This window comes from Heterodontus francisci, unplaced genomic scaffold (genome assembly GCF_036365525.1).
Source record: "Heterodontus francisci isolate sHetFra1 unplaced genomic scaffold, sHetFra1.hap1 HAP1_SCAFFOLD_454, whole genome shotgun sequence".
In the NCBI taxonomy this organism is placed as follows: Eukaryota; Metazoa; Chordata; class Chondrichthyes; order Heterodontiformes; family Heterodontidae; genus Heterodontus; species Heterodontus francisci.
This window is the reverse complement of record NW_027141363.1, coordinates 1109856-1124805: the sequence shown is the minus strand read 5'-3', so window position 1 is coordinate 1124805 and position 14950 is coordinate 1109856. Positions and strand designations below refer to the sequence as shown.

General features: G+C 44.2%; 1 long non-coding RNA gene across 1 annotated transcript; it reads right to left on the bottom strand.

The window, feature by feature from the left end:
• Window positions 1–771: 771 nt before the first annotated feature.
• Window positions 772–13794, bottom strand: LOC137362978 (uncharacterized). Its single transcript, XR_010972735.1, has 3 exons — window positions 13472–13794; window positions 7125–7156; window positions 772–3096 (listed from the first exon to the last, which is right to left on the bottom strand). It is a non-coding gene; the product is annotated as an uncharacterized lncRNA (long non-coding RNA).
• Between the last annotated feature and the right edge of the window lie 1156 nt (window positions 13795–14950).

Genomic DNA, 14950 nt, shown 5'->3' with positions numbered 1-14950 from the left:
TCACTCAGAGAGAGAAATCCACTCTGTGAACTGACTCTCAAGTTAAAATGGCTGCCGTATGTTTCATTTCACCCTCAGATTCACAAAATTCTTGTAAAAACACTAAGGAATCCACACTCAGACCCTCAGGAAGCTGAATTTTAAAGTGTGCTCATTGTTGTCATGTAGCAAAATTGTGCAGGCTGTTTGTACACAGCAAGATCCCAAAAGCAGCAGTGTGATAACAGCCAGCTATCCCTCCTCTCCCCTCTGATTCCCTCAGTCTCCTGCGTCTCTCTCCCTCCTGTTCCTCTCACTCAGAGAGGGAAAGAAATCCACTCTGCAGGGACAGAGAGATCTGGGATTTCATTTGCGTCACTTTTTTTATATCGGGAAGATTCAATTTGGGGCTTGGAGTCTTGTCAGTTGAATCGAGCTTCATCGTGAAAAGTTTTAGCAAACGTGTTGGGAAATGTGTCCAAAGCTGTTTCCATTCAGACATTCCTGCATTGGGGAAGTGTGAGCTATCTTTGCAGAGACAGGAAATAGGGGGTGTTTGAATGGACCTGTAGCTTTTGGTTGATGCAATAAGGTGAGAATTTGAATTGTGTCCCTTGCAGATCCACAGAATGGAAGTTATTTACAGAACACCACATGAAGTAGTTTACCAATGTCTGACAAACTTCAAAGACTTCAGACACATGGAAGAAGTGGAGAATGGAACAATATGCAAAAAAAACCCTGAGACAGTCAGACAAGAGGAGGAGGAGGAGGAGGGAAATGAATCTGTGTTTATGTTTTAATTTGAAGACCCCCCCAGGAACAGAGTTACATTTAAATACTTCCCCAGGAACAGAGTCACATTTAAATACTTCCCCAGGAACAGAGTCACATTTAAATACTTCCCCCGGAAGAGTCACATTTAAATACTTCCCCCGGAAGAGTCACATTTAAATACTTCCCCAGGAACAGAGTCACATTTAAATACTTCCCCCAGAAGAGTCACATTTAAATACTTCCCCAGGAACAGAGTCACATTTAAATATTTCCCCAGGAACAGAGTCACATTCAAATACTTCCCCCGTTTACAGAGTCACACTTAAATACTTCCCCAGGAACAGAGTCACATTCAAATACTTCCCCCGTTTACAGAGTCACACTTAAATACTTCCCCAGGAACAGAGTCACATTTAAATACTTCCCCCGGAAGAGTCACATTTAAATATTTCCCCAGGAACAGAGTCACATTCAAATACTTCCCCCGTTTACAGAGTCACACTTAAATACTTCCCCAGGAACAGAGTCACATTTAAATACTTCCCCAGGGACAGATTCACATTTAAATACTTCCCCAGGAACAGAGTCACATTTAAATAGTTCCCCAGGAACAGAGTCACCTTTAAATAGTTCCCCCGTTTACAGAGTCACATTTAAATACTTCCCCAGGAACAGAGTCACATTTAAATACTTCCCCAGGAACAGAGTCACCTTTAAATAGTTCCCCCGTTTACAGAGTCACACTTAAATACTTCCCCAGGAACAGAGTCACATTCAAATACTTCCCCCGTTTACAGAGTCACACTTAAATACTTCCCCAGGAACAGAGTCACATTTAAATACTTCCCCAGGAACAGAGTCACATTTAAATAGTTCCCCAGGAACAGAGTCACATTTAAATAGTTCCCCCGTTTACAGAGTCCCACATTTAAATAGTTCCCCCGTTTAGAGTCCCACATTTAAATAGTTCCCCCGTTTACAGAGTCCCACATTTAAATACTTCCCCCGTTTACAGAGTCACACTTAAATACTTCCCCAGGAACAGAGTCACATTCAAATACTTCCCCCGTTTACAGAGTCACACTTAAATACTTCCCCAGGAACAGAGTCACATTTAAATACTTCCCCCGGAAGAGTCACATTTAAATACTTCCCCAGGAACAGAGTCACATTTAAATATTTCCCCAGGAACAGAGTCACATTCAAATACTTCCCCCGTTGACAGAGTCACACTTAAATACTTCCCCAGGAACAGAGTCACATTCAAATACTTCCCCCGTTTACAGAGTCACACTTAAATACTTCCCCAGGAACAGAGTCACATTTAAATACTTCCCCAGGGACAGATTCACATTTAAATAGTTCCCCCGTTTAGAGTCCCACATTTAAATAGTTCCCCCGTTTACAGAGTCCCACATTTTAATAGTTCCCCCGTTTAGAGTCCCACATTTAAATATTTCCCCCGTTTACAGAGTCCCACATTTAAATAGTTCCCCCGTTTAGAGTCCCACATTTAAATAGTTCCCCCGTTTACAGAGTCCCACATTTAAATAGTTCCCCCGTTTACAGAGTCCCACATTTAAATAGTTCCCCCGGACTCTGTTCGACGGCGGCTGATGACGACACGCAAACATGGCGGCCGATGACGTCTCCTTCCCGCCAGGGCGTCAGTGTGAGCTCTGATTGGCTGCCTCTCCCCACGTGTCTGGAGATCAAGGGTCAGAGAAAAGGCGCCAGCCGAGATTCCCCGGTTTCGGGTGGGGTCGGCACCAGATTCTTAAAGGGACCCAACATGGAGAGACAGAGCGAGTAATAGAGAGGGAAATAGAAATATTCCCACTCCCCCTGGGTCACAAGGAGACAGGCAGAGATAGAAAGGATGTTGAGAGATACAGAGATAGGGATTTAAAGATGTGAAGAAACACAAGTTAGGAAGAAGGTTCAGGGAACAAGTTGCAGCAAGAGATAGAGAGAGAGAGAGAGAGAGGGGGGGAAATGTAGGGAATTACATTGACTGTCCTGGAGCAGCTCTTCCCAAACTATTCCCTTTGGGAGCAAACACTCCAACCCCCTCCCTCGTGGATAAAATAAATCCACAGACCCCCCCCCCGGAAAACATCAAATCAAAATAGTGCGGATACTGGAAATGTGAAATAAAAAGTGTGTTCGAAATACTGAGCATTTGCAGCACTTTGTTTTTCTATCAGCCCCGTTTTCTGCTCTGTATGTAGAAATGAATTTGACAATGACACATATCTATTTATTATTATTTTCCCTCCCTTGTCTGAGAATTCCACACGGCCAAAAGATTCTCCCTCTGCATCGTCCGAAAAGATTCTCCTTGGGAATAAGAGAAATAAAATTGATTCAAACACAGCAAAGCATTTTTGAAGAGAAATAAAACACAGCGAGAGCCCAGAGCTCTTTCTCTCACACACTGACATAAAACAATCTCTCAGTGACTCCCCGTCTTCCAAATACATCCCTCGACACAGAGCCAGAGACTGGGAAGCGTGGATGTGTTTACCCTGTCCTTTCCTGCTCTCTCTCTCTCTGTTTGTGTGTGTGTGTGTGTGTGTGTCTCTCTCTCTCTCAGCCTGCCTGTGTGTCTCTCTCTCTCTCTCAGCCTGCCTGTGTGTCTCTCTCTCACTCTCAGCCTGCCTGCGTGTGTGTCTCTCTCTCTCTCTCAGCCTGCCTGTGTGTCTCTCTCTCACTCTCAGCCTGCCTGTGTGTGTGTGTCTCTCTCTCACTCTCAGCCTGCCTGTGTGTGTGTCTCTCACTCTCAGCCTGTCTGTGTGTGTGTCTCTCACTCTCAGCCTGTCTGTGTGTGTGTCTCTCTCTCCCTCTCTCAGCCTGTCTGTCTCTCTGTGTAATCTGCCAACTCCAGCACAGCAGGAGTCCAGGAATTGCCCAAGGTTACACAAACACTCTCTCAGCAACACCCAATTCCAGACAAATAAGAGTTATAAACCGAAGGATCAAAGGATTGAGACAGCAACCTCCACCTCTGTGTGTGTGTGCGTGTCAGTCACTGTATCTCTCTCCCTGTCTCTGTATCTCTCTCTGTTCCTATCTCATTCTCCCCCTGTCTCTCTCCCTATCTGATTCTCTCCCCCTCTGTCCATGATTCTGTCTGTCTCTCTCTCTCTCTCTCACACCTTTTCTGCTTCTCTCTATTTCTCTCTCCCTCCATCTCTCCTTCTCCCTCTTTTTCTCTCTCTCCCTTTGTCGGTCTCTCTCCATCTCCCTTTGTAGTCTATTTGTGTCCTCCTCAAAGTTTACTGTCTCTCTCTGTCTCTCTCTCCCCCTCACCCCAATGCACCAGTTAAGAATGTATTTGACCATGCCTCTGTTTATATGATACTCGGCCCTGTTTTTGGTATAAAAATGTTTAAAAAGTGTTTTAAAATGGGTGAAGTGTCTGTGGGATCCCCTCCATTTTATATGTACAGGTGGAACACCCTCTATTTTATACGTAGAGAGGTATCTCCCTCCATTTTATGTGTAGAGGGGGATTCTCCCTCCATTTTACGTGAAGGGGAGAATTCTCCCTCCATTTAACGTGCAGGGGGGTATTCTACCTCCATTTTACATGAAGGGGGGATTTTCCCTCCATTTTACGTGCAGGGGGGAATTCTCCCTCCATTTTACGTGCAGGGGGGGAATTCTCCCTCCATTTTACATGAAGGGGGGAATTCTCCCTCCATTTTACATGAAGGGGGGGAATTCTCCCTCCATTTTACATGAAGGGGGGGGAATTCTCCCTCCATTTTACATGCAGAGGGGAATTCTCCCTCCATTTTACATGAAGGGGGGATTCTCCCTCCATTTTACATGAAGGGGGGATTCTCCCTCCATTTTACATGAAGGGGGGATTCTCCCTCCATTTTACATGAAGGGGGGATTCTCCCTCCATTTTACATGAAGGGGGGATTCTCCCTCCATTTTACATGAAGGGGGGGATTCTCCCTCCATTTTACATGAAGGGGGGGATTCTCCCTCCATTTTACGTGCAGGGGGGGATTCTCCCTCCATTTTACGTGCAGGGGGGGATTCTCCCTCCATTTTGCGTGCAGGGGGGAATTCTCCCTCCATTTTGCGTGAAGGGGAGAATTCTCCCTCCATTTTGCGTGAAGGGGAGAATTCTCCCTCCATTTAACGTGAAGGGGAGGATTCTCCCTCCATTTAACGTGAAGGGGAGAATTCTCCCTCCATTTAACGTGAAGGGGAGGATTCTCCCTCCATTTAACGTGAAGGGGAGGATTCTCCCTCCATTTTACGTGAAGGGGAGGATTCTCCCTCCATTTTACGTGAAGGGGAGGATTCTCCCTCCATTTTACGTGAAGGGGAGGATTCTCCCTCCATTTTACGTGAAGGGGAGGATTCTCCCTCCATTTTACGTGAAGGGGAGGATTCTCCCTCCATTTTACGTGAAGGGGAGGATTCTCCCTCCATTTTACGTGAAGGGGGGGGGTTCTCCCTCCATTTTACGTGAAGGGGGGGGGGTTCTCCCTCCATTTTACGTGAAGGGGGGGGGTTCTCCCTCCATTTTACATGAAGGGGGGGGAATTCTCCCTCCATTTTACATGCAGAGGGGAATTCTCCATCCATTTTACATGAAGGGGGGATTCTCCCTCCATTTTACATGAAGGGGGGATTCTCCCTCCATTTTACATGAAGGGGGGATTCTCCCTCCATTTTACATGAAGGGGGGATTCTCCCTCCATTTTACATGAAGGGGGGATTCTCCCTCCATTTTACATGAAGGGGGGGGATTCTCCCTCCATTTTACGTGCAGGGGGGGATTCTCCCTCCATTTTACGTGCAGGGGGGAATTCTCCCTCCATTTTGCGTGAAGGGGAGAATTCTCCCTCCATTTAACGTGAAGTGGAGGATTCTCCCTCCATTTAACGTGAAGGGGAGGATTCTCCCTCCATTTTACGTGAAGGGGAGGATTCTCCCTCCATTTTACGTGAAGGGGAGGATTCTCCCTCCATTTTACGTGAAGGGGAGGATTCTCCCTCCATTTTACGTGAAGGGGAGGATTCTCCCTCCATTTTACGTGAAGGGGAGGATTCTCCCTCCATTTTACGTGAAGGGGAGGATTCTCCCTCCATTTTACGTGAAGGGGGGGATTCTCCCTCCATTTTACGTGCAGGGGGGGGGTTCTCCCTCCATTTTACGTGCAGGGGTGGGTTCTCCCTCCATTTTACGTGCAGGGGTGGGTTCTCCCTCCATTTTACGTGCAGGGGTGGGTTCTCCCTCCATTTTACGTGCAGGCGGGATTTCTCCCTCCATTTTACGTGCAGGGGGGGATTCTCCCTCCATCTTACGTGCAGGGGGGGATTCTACCTCCATTTTACGTGAAGGGGGGGATTCTACCTCCATTTTATGTGCAGGGGGGATTCTACCTCCATTTTATGTGCAGGGCGGGAATTCTCCCTCCATTTTATGTGCAGGGCGGGATTTAAACGGAGCTTTACTCGGTTTCTAAACCGTGCGGTATGTTCTTCGAGAGCGTTCAACGGGACAGGGTAGACGTGGAGAAATGATTCCTTCCGAGTGTTTTTTTATACGCGATGAGGGTTTCTACCACCCTTTCAGGCTGTGAATTCCAGTTCCCTACCTGGGTGAAAAAATTAGCCCTCATCTCTCTTCCAATTACTTGAATTGTCTGCGAAGGGAAATGGGTCCTTCCTATCTATCCACTCTATCTCAGCCCATCGTCATTTTATACACTTCAATTAAATCTCGCCTCAGTTCCAAAAAAAACAATTCCAGCCTGTTCCAATCTTTCCTCCTATATGTCGTGGTCAAACTAGAGCTTTCTACAGTTCGAGCATAACCTCCCTGCTCTTATATTCTGTACATCGGCCAATAAAGGAAAGCTCAGTCGACAATCCGGCAGGAAAAACTATCAGCGGTCGTCACAGGGCAAGAGGAGTGTGAATGAGTAAACTTTGAACACAGCGGTGTGAATGAGTAAACTTTAAACACAGCGGTGTGAATGAGTAAACTTTAAACACAGCGGTGTGAATGAGTAAACTTTAAACACAGCGGTGTGAATGAGTAAACTTTAAACACACCGGTGTGAATGAGTAAACTTTGAACACAGCGGTGTGAATGAGTAAACTTTGAACACAGCGGTGTGAATGAGTAAACTTTGAACACACCGGTGTGAATGAGTAAACTTTAAACACAGCGGTGTGAATGAGTAAACTTTGAACACACCGGTGTGAATGAGTAAACTTTGAACACAGCGGTGTGAATGAGTAAACTTTAAAACCACACAGGTGTGAATGAGTAAACTTTAAAACCACACAGAGTTTGTCACTAAGTCATGGAAAATACATTGCACTATTACTGACCTTTACTCCAGTCCCTCAATCTCACTTCATTTCTGGGGAGAGAGAATTGTTATCAGATTCACCCATCATTTCAAACACAAATATTAACTCCCGTTGTAGTCAGCGGGACGAGGTGCCGATCGTACCCGCGAATTGGATCCCGAATCCCCGCAGGATTTGGTGGTCCGACCCGATAGATTTGAAAGTCCCTCCCGGGCGGATCCCGAAGGTCCGAGATAGCGGAGAAAACCGAGTCTGAGCTCAGGCTCCATGAAACCCATTGTAGTCAATGGGGGAACCGGACAGCGGGACGAGGTGCCGATCGTACCCGCGAATTGGATCCCGAATCCCCGCAGGATTTGGTGGTCCGACCCGATAGATTTGAAAGTCCCTCCCCGGGCGGATCCCGATCGTCCGACCGGCCTGGATCGAGCAGCGGCGGATGCCCCTGTCCTCACATAGACACAGGTACCGAGGAAGAGGGGAGGCTCTCCTTCTCCCTCTCCCTCTCCCCCGCCTCAACCCTCCCCAGGATGGGCTCTCAGACCCTGGCCGGACACCCGGACACCCATCAATGAACCACCGACCCAACCTTGCAAAAACATGCCGGGAAAGGTGCATGGAAACACGGCCTCCTCGGCAAAAACGCCCCGAACGCCGACTATTAAGCCCGGCAAGACTCATTGTAACCAACCGCAGTGAAAAGTTGTAGTGACAACTCATAAACCAATTGTAAAATGTGGACAAATCATTAACCAGTTTCTGCATTTGCATTTTGGTTAATGATTTCCCACTTCCAACTCTCTTCTTTTTTTTTTTGGTTAATGAGTTGTCACTTCAACTTCTGACTGCGGTTCTTTCCAATGAGTTTTGCCGCTTTTAATAGGCAGCCCGGGGAAGGTTGATTTGCTTCATTATTTCCCCTTTCACACTGAGGTCTCTGGACATTATTGGACGGATTTTCTGGTTAACCATTTGCCCTTTCGGACTTAGTCTCTGGACATTATTTTCGGGTTTTTGGTTAATGATTTCCCACTCGGAACTTTCTTTTGTGTTTTTTGGTTAATGATTTCCCCTTTCACACTGAGTCTCTGGACATTATTTCCCACTTTCTGGTTAATGATTTCCCACTCGGAACTTTTTTTGTGTTTTTTGGTTAATGATTTCCCCTTTCACACTGAGTCTCTGGACATTATTTTCCACTTTCTGGTTAATGATTTCCCACTCAGAACTTTCTTTTGTGTTTTTTGCTTAATGATTCCTCTGTTTACTGGTTGATGATTTCCCCTTTCACACTGAGTCTCTGGACATTATTTCCCACTTTCTGGTTAATGATTTCCCACTCGGAACTTTTTTTGTGTTTTTTGGTTAATGATTTCCCCTTTCACACTTAGTCTCTGGACATTATTTCCCACTTTCTGGTTAATGATTTCCCACTCGGAACTTTTTTTGTGTTTTTTGGTTAATGATTTCCCCTTTCACACTGAGTCTCTGGACATTATTTCCCACTTTCTGGTTAATGATTTCCCACTTCCAACATTTTTTTTGTGTTTTTTGCTTAATGATTTCCCCTTTCACACTGAGTCTCTGGACATTATTTCCCACTTTCTGGTTAATGATTTCCCACTTCCAACATTTTTTTTGTGTTTTTTGCTTAATGATTCCTCTGTTTACTGGTTGATGATTTCCCCTTTCACACTTAGTCTCTGGACATTATTTTCCACTTTCTGGTTAATGATTTCCCACTCGGAACTTTTTTTGTGTTTTTTGGTTAATGATTTCCCCTTTCACACTTAGTCTCTGGACATTATTTTCCACTTTCTGGTTAATGATTTCCCACTCGGAACTTTTTTTGTGTTTTTTGGTTAATGATTTCCCCTTTCACACTGAGTCTCTGGACATTATTTCCCACTTTCTGGTTAATGATTTCCCACTTCCAACTTTCTTTTGTGTTTTTTGGTTAATGATTTCCCCTTTCACACTGAGTCTCTGGACATTATTTCCCACTTTCTGGTTAATGATTTCCCACTCGGAACTTTTTTTGTGTTTTTTGGTTAATGATTTCCCCTTTCACACTGAGTCTCTGGACATTATTTCCCACTTTCTGGTTAATGATTTCCCACTTCCAACTTTCTTTTGTGTTTTTTGGTTAATGATTTCCCCTTTCACACTGAGTCTCTGGACATTATTTCCCACTTTCTGGTTAATGATTTCCCACTTCCAACATTTTTTTTGTGTTTTTTGCTTAATGATTTCTCCTTTCACACTGAGTCTCTGGACATTATTTCCCACTTTCTGGTTAATGATTTCCCACTTCCAACATTTTTTTTGTGTTTTTTGCTTAATGATTTCCCCTTTCACACTGAGTCTCTGGACATTATTTCCCACTTTCTGGTTAATGATTTCCCACTTCCAACATTTTTTTTGTGTTTTTTGCTTAATGATTCCTCTGTTTACTGGTTGATGATTTCCCCTTTCACACTTAGTCTCTGGACATTATTTTCCACTTTCTGGTTAATGATTTCCCACTCGGAACTTTTTTTGTGTTTTTTGGTTAATGATTTCCCCTTTCACACTGAGTCTCTGGACATTATTTCCCACTTTCTGGTTAATGATTTCCCACTTCCAACTTTCTTTTGTGTTTTTTGGTTAATGATTTCCCCTTTCACACTGAGTCTCTGGACATTATTTCCCACTTTCTGGTTAATGATTTCCCACTCGGAACTTTTTTTGTGTTTTTTGGTTAATGATTTCCCCTTTCACACTGAGTCTCTGGACATTATTTCCCACTTTCTGGTTAATGATTTCCCACTCGGAACTTTTTTTGTGTTTTTTGGTTAATGATTTCCCCTTTCACACTTAGTCTCTGGACATTATTTCCCACTTTCTGGTTAATGATTTCCCACTTCCAACATTTTTTTTGTGTTTTTTGCTTAATGATTTCCCCTTTCACACTGAGTCTCTGGACATTATTTCCCACTTTCTGGTTAATGATTTCCCACTTCCAACATTTTTTTTGTGTTTTTTGCTTAATGATTCCTCTGTTTACTGGTTGATGATTTCCCCTTTCACACTTAGTCTCTGGACATTATTTTCCACTTTCTGGTTAATGATTTCCCACTCGGAACTTTTTTTGTGTTTTTTGGTTAATGATTTCCCCTTTCACACTTAGTCTCTGGACATTATTTTCCACTTTCTGGTTAATGATTTCCCACTCGGAACTTTTTTTGTGTTTTTTGGTTAATGATTTCCCCTTTCACACTGAGTCTCTGGACATTATTTCCCACTTTCTGGTTAATGATTTCCCACTTCCAACTTTCTTTTGTGTTTTTTGGTTAATGATTTCCCCTTTCACACTGAGTCTCTGGACATTATTTCCCACTTTCTGGTTAATGATTTCCCACTCGGAACTTTTTTTGTGTTTTTTGGTTAATGATTTCCCCTTTCACACTTAGTCTCTGGACATTATTTTCCACTTTCTGGTTAATGATTTCCCACTTCCAACTTTTTTTTTGTGTTTTTTGCTTAATGATTCCTCTGTTTACTGGTTAATGATTTCCCCTTTCACACTTAGTCTCTGGACATTATTTCCCACTTTCAAATCATAACCATTCCACACAAAATAGACAACTGGATTTCCCCAAGTCTGCTCGTTCATAGTGACTGGTTTGAGCAACACTTGTGATATACTAAAACAGATGATCTGAAGGAAGTAAAGAGGGGAAGAAAAGTCAGAAAACAGATTTAATGGTAAAGCTCACGATGCACACCACAGCCGATCAGCCGCATGATGCCCCAGCACAGGGGTCATGTGCTGATTCCCAGAATCGCTGGGCATAACTGCAGTGGCGCTAAATAGCGACACTTGTCCTCAACAGCAAAACCAAACCAGTAAATCTCTAACTGATTGGAGCCCTTTGATATCAACAGGAATTGTGTCTCAAAGCTGATTAACTGGGGCCTGAATTTCCCTCCAAATAGGAGCAGTAACCTGGGAGCAGCAGAAACAGTAGATGGAGGTAAACAGTACACAGCATGATGCAGGAATGTGAACCCTTCTTTCAACCTTCCAGCTTGGTCCAGCTCTCACACACACTGCAGTCCTATTGGTGCACAGCCTGCTTTTGTGATGCAGTGCGGAAGTGACGTCATTGCAAGGGCAACCTTCCTTGTGTATCCAACAAAGCAGATGGTTCTTTCCGATGTGTGGGTGTGAAAAATAGAATTACACAAGATTGACTTGCAAAGTCCCATCTATTGCAATGTTTGGGGATGTTCAGAAAGATTGGAACGGTTGACAAATGTGTACTTTATAGAGAGATATGTGATGTGAAGTGACTGTAGAAACTCATGGGGGAGAACTCATTTCACCAATCAGCATTTCAGGTGGTCAGTGAGTGGATAGTTAAGCCAGGCCTCTCTATATAAACCTTCCCCATCATAGGACAGCTGTATTAGTAATGTAGAAACTGGGACTGTACTCCTGACAGCAGAGAAGGTTCAGAGGAGATTTGATAGGGAGCTTCAAAATCAGGAAGGGTTTTGATAGAGTAAAGAAGGAGAATCTGTTTGCAGTGGGAGAAGGGTCAGTAAACATGGGACACGGATTGAAGGTGATTCATCAAAGAACCAGAGCATGTCTGGAGGCTCGGTGTCCACTGAACAGAACTGAATCTGCTCGAAATCAATAGTAAAACCAAAGCTCTGAAGGATTTAACTGATTGGAAACTTTTCATATCAGCAAGAATTGCTAATGTTCAAAGCTGATTAACCGGGTCCCGAATTACCCTCCAAATAGGAGCAGTAACCTGGGAGCAGCAGAAACAGCAGGTGTAGGTAAACAGAACACAGCATGATGTGGGAATTTGAAGCCTCCTATCTCAGCCCCCTTGTCACACTCTGCAGACCTCTCTCTCCCTCCCTCTGCGCCTCCTCTGGTGTTGAAGTGCGGAGATGCCGTCACTGCATGACCATCCAATAGAACCTCTTGTTTCTCAATGCAAAGCACATTGTTCCTCCTTAGTTGTGAAGAATATTGAATGTACAGCAATGACTTGCAATGTGCAAACAATTCCAGAGGTTCGGGAATCTCCTGAAGGGTGCAATGTGTGGAGGTGTAGATTATTTGGAGAGTTTGGAAGAGTTAGGACTGTCTTCCTCTTTCCAGAGAAGGTGAAGAGGAGATTCAATAGAGGTGTTCAGAACCATGAGGGGTTTTGATAGAGTAAGTAATGAGACACTGTTTGCAGTGACAGGTGGGTCGGTAACCAGAGGGGCACAGATTTGAGATCATGGGCACAAGAACCAGTGTCCCCTCGTCCTTGTACCATCAGCTCATGGGAACAGCTTTTCTTTTGTCTACTTTACCTAAACCTCTCTTCATTTTGTACACTTCTACCAAATCTGCCCTCAATTTCCTTTGCTCCAAGGAGAACAAACCACAGCTTCAACAACCTAACCATGTCGCTAAAATCTCTCATCCCTGGAACCATTCCAGTAAATCTCCTCTGCACCCTCGCAAGGACACTACATCCTTCCTCAAGTGTGGTGACCAGAACTGGACTCAATACTCCAGTTGGGGCCTAACTAGAGCTTTATAAAGATTCAGCATAACTTCCCATATTTTGTAGGCAGTGCCTCTATTTATGAAGCCCAAGATCTCACAGTTTTGCTAATCTCATATGTTTTGCTATTCCCATATTCTTTGCTACTGTTTCGAAGTACAGCCACTGCTGTAATGCAGCAAGTGTGGCAGCCAGTTTCTACAAGGCAAGATCCCACGAACAGACAACGTGCAGATCCTGCTGAAGTTGTTGTTGAATTTGTTGTTTTTTTCTCCTGCTGAAGTTGTTGTTGACTTTGTTGCTGTTTTCCCTGTTGAAGTTGTTCTTGCATTTGTTGCTGTTTATCCTGCTGAGGTTGTTGTTGAATTTTTTAATTTTTTAAAGTGCTTGTCACTATTACAATGTTAGAAAAGCTGCAGGCTGTTTGTGAACAGTAACATGCCACAAGCAGCAGTGTGATAACAGGCAGCTACCCCCCTCCCTTCCTCCCTCACTCACTCCCTCCACTCCTCTGATTCCATCCATGTTTCTCTCACTCTCCTGCCTCTCTCTCACTCACTCACTCACTCACTCCACTCAGAGAGAGAGAGAGAAATCCACTCTCCCAACTCACTCTCAGGTTAAAATGACTGCTGAACGTTTCATTTCAGCCTCCGGTTCAAGGCACTGCCCACAAACAGCAGCTTTATTGGGGCAATTGAAACAAGCCTTTAGACACCTTCACCTTTGCCCAGGTTTCATTTCCTCGCTGCCCCAGAGAGGAAAATGAAAGCTGGGCCGCTGATACAAAGCGACACAACTCACGTGGAGCCACTGGGCTGCAGCCTGTGGACAAGGCCTCACTCTGTCCCCTCTGCAGGAAGGTCCTGTCCAAGGGATTGCTCATCGCCAAACTTTCCCTCTTTCCACCTTCACCATGCAGTTTTCACCATGAAAATTCCTCCAGGCAAAGAAGGAAAGAGAGAGAAACAAAAATAAAAAAAACACATTGCATTTTAAATCCAAAGCGAGGACATTTTAAAACGAATTCGCACAGCAAGAGCCCAGGGTTTCCTCTCTCAGTTCCAGAGACATCAGCAATATTCAAACTGAATCAAATCACAGTTTATAAAGCAGATTGAGAGAGAGAGAGAGAGAGATCTCCCCCTCACCCTCACCTCACACTGAAACAGACTGCTGGGCTGTCTCTCAATCTCTCTGCCTGCTAGAGCCTGTCCATTGATATGTTAATCCCAGGACAGAACCTTCCTGACTCTTCCAGTCCTTTCATATGTTAATCCCAGCACAGCAATTGCTTTCAGCTATCTCTTAGTTCACTTTAAAACCTTTAACTCTTTCCTTGCTGTTTGAAAATTGGAAAGACTGATCTAACACTCTCATCCCCTAAAAACCTAGACACTAAACCCCACAAGACAGGACTGAGCAGATAATGGGGATTAATACTGAGGTTGTGTTTGGGGATTTTTAACTGACATCAGTGTGGATTTTAAAGTTTCTCCCCCCCCTTCTCCCACTTCTAAAGTCTCTCAGGCTTCTTCTTGTTGTTGTGCACTGACAGCTTTTGCAGTGTCTAGTCCCTTGCAACTTTTTAATAAAATCTGTGGAACACAAATAAATGTCAAGTTTCTCCTACAAGCTGTTTTGTATTCCCTCTTCCACTGTCTCTCTCTCTCTCTCTCTCTGTCACTCCCTATATCTCTCTCTCAGGACTGGGCAGACACTGGGGATTGTTACTGAGCTTCTGTTGGCCAGTTTTACTAACATCAGTATGGAATGTAAAATCTGTGTGTGTGAGTGAAAATTCCTAAGGCAAGAGAGAGAGAAAATTGATTAAAAGGCATTGTTAAAGAAAATATCACAGCAAGAACCCAGGAATTGACTTTGGTTACACAGACACTCTCTCAGCAGCACGCAAATACAAACAAATCACAGCTAATAAACCAGAGACTAAAAGGGTTCAGACAGTTCCCTCCACCAGTGTGTGTCTGGCTCTGTATCTCTCTCTCTCTCCTGTCTCTCTCTCTCTCTCTGTCCATATCTGTTTTTGTCCTTCTATCTCATATGTGATGTTAACTGAAAATAGCTATGAAATATTTCTGTCTCACCATTTAAAAGTACAACAAATTGCACTGCTGTGTGTGTGTATTTTGACTATTAAAGATCCCACAAGCAGCAGTGTGATAACAGCCAGCTATCCCTCTTCTCCCCCTCTGATTCCCTCACTCTCCTGCATCTCTCTCCCTCCTGTTCCTCTCGCTCAGAGAGAGAAATCCACTCTGCGAA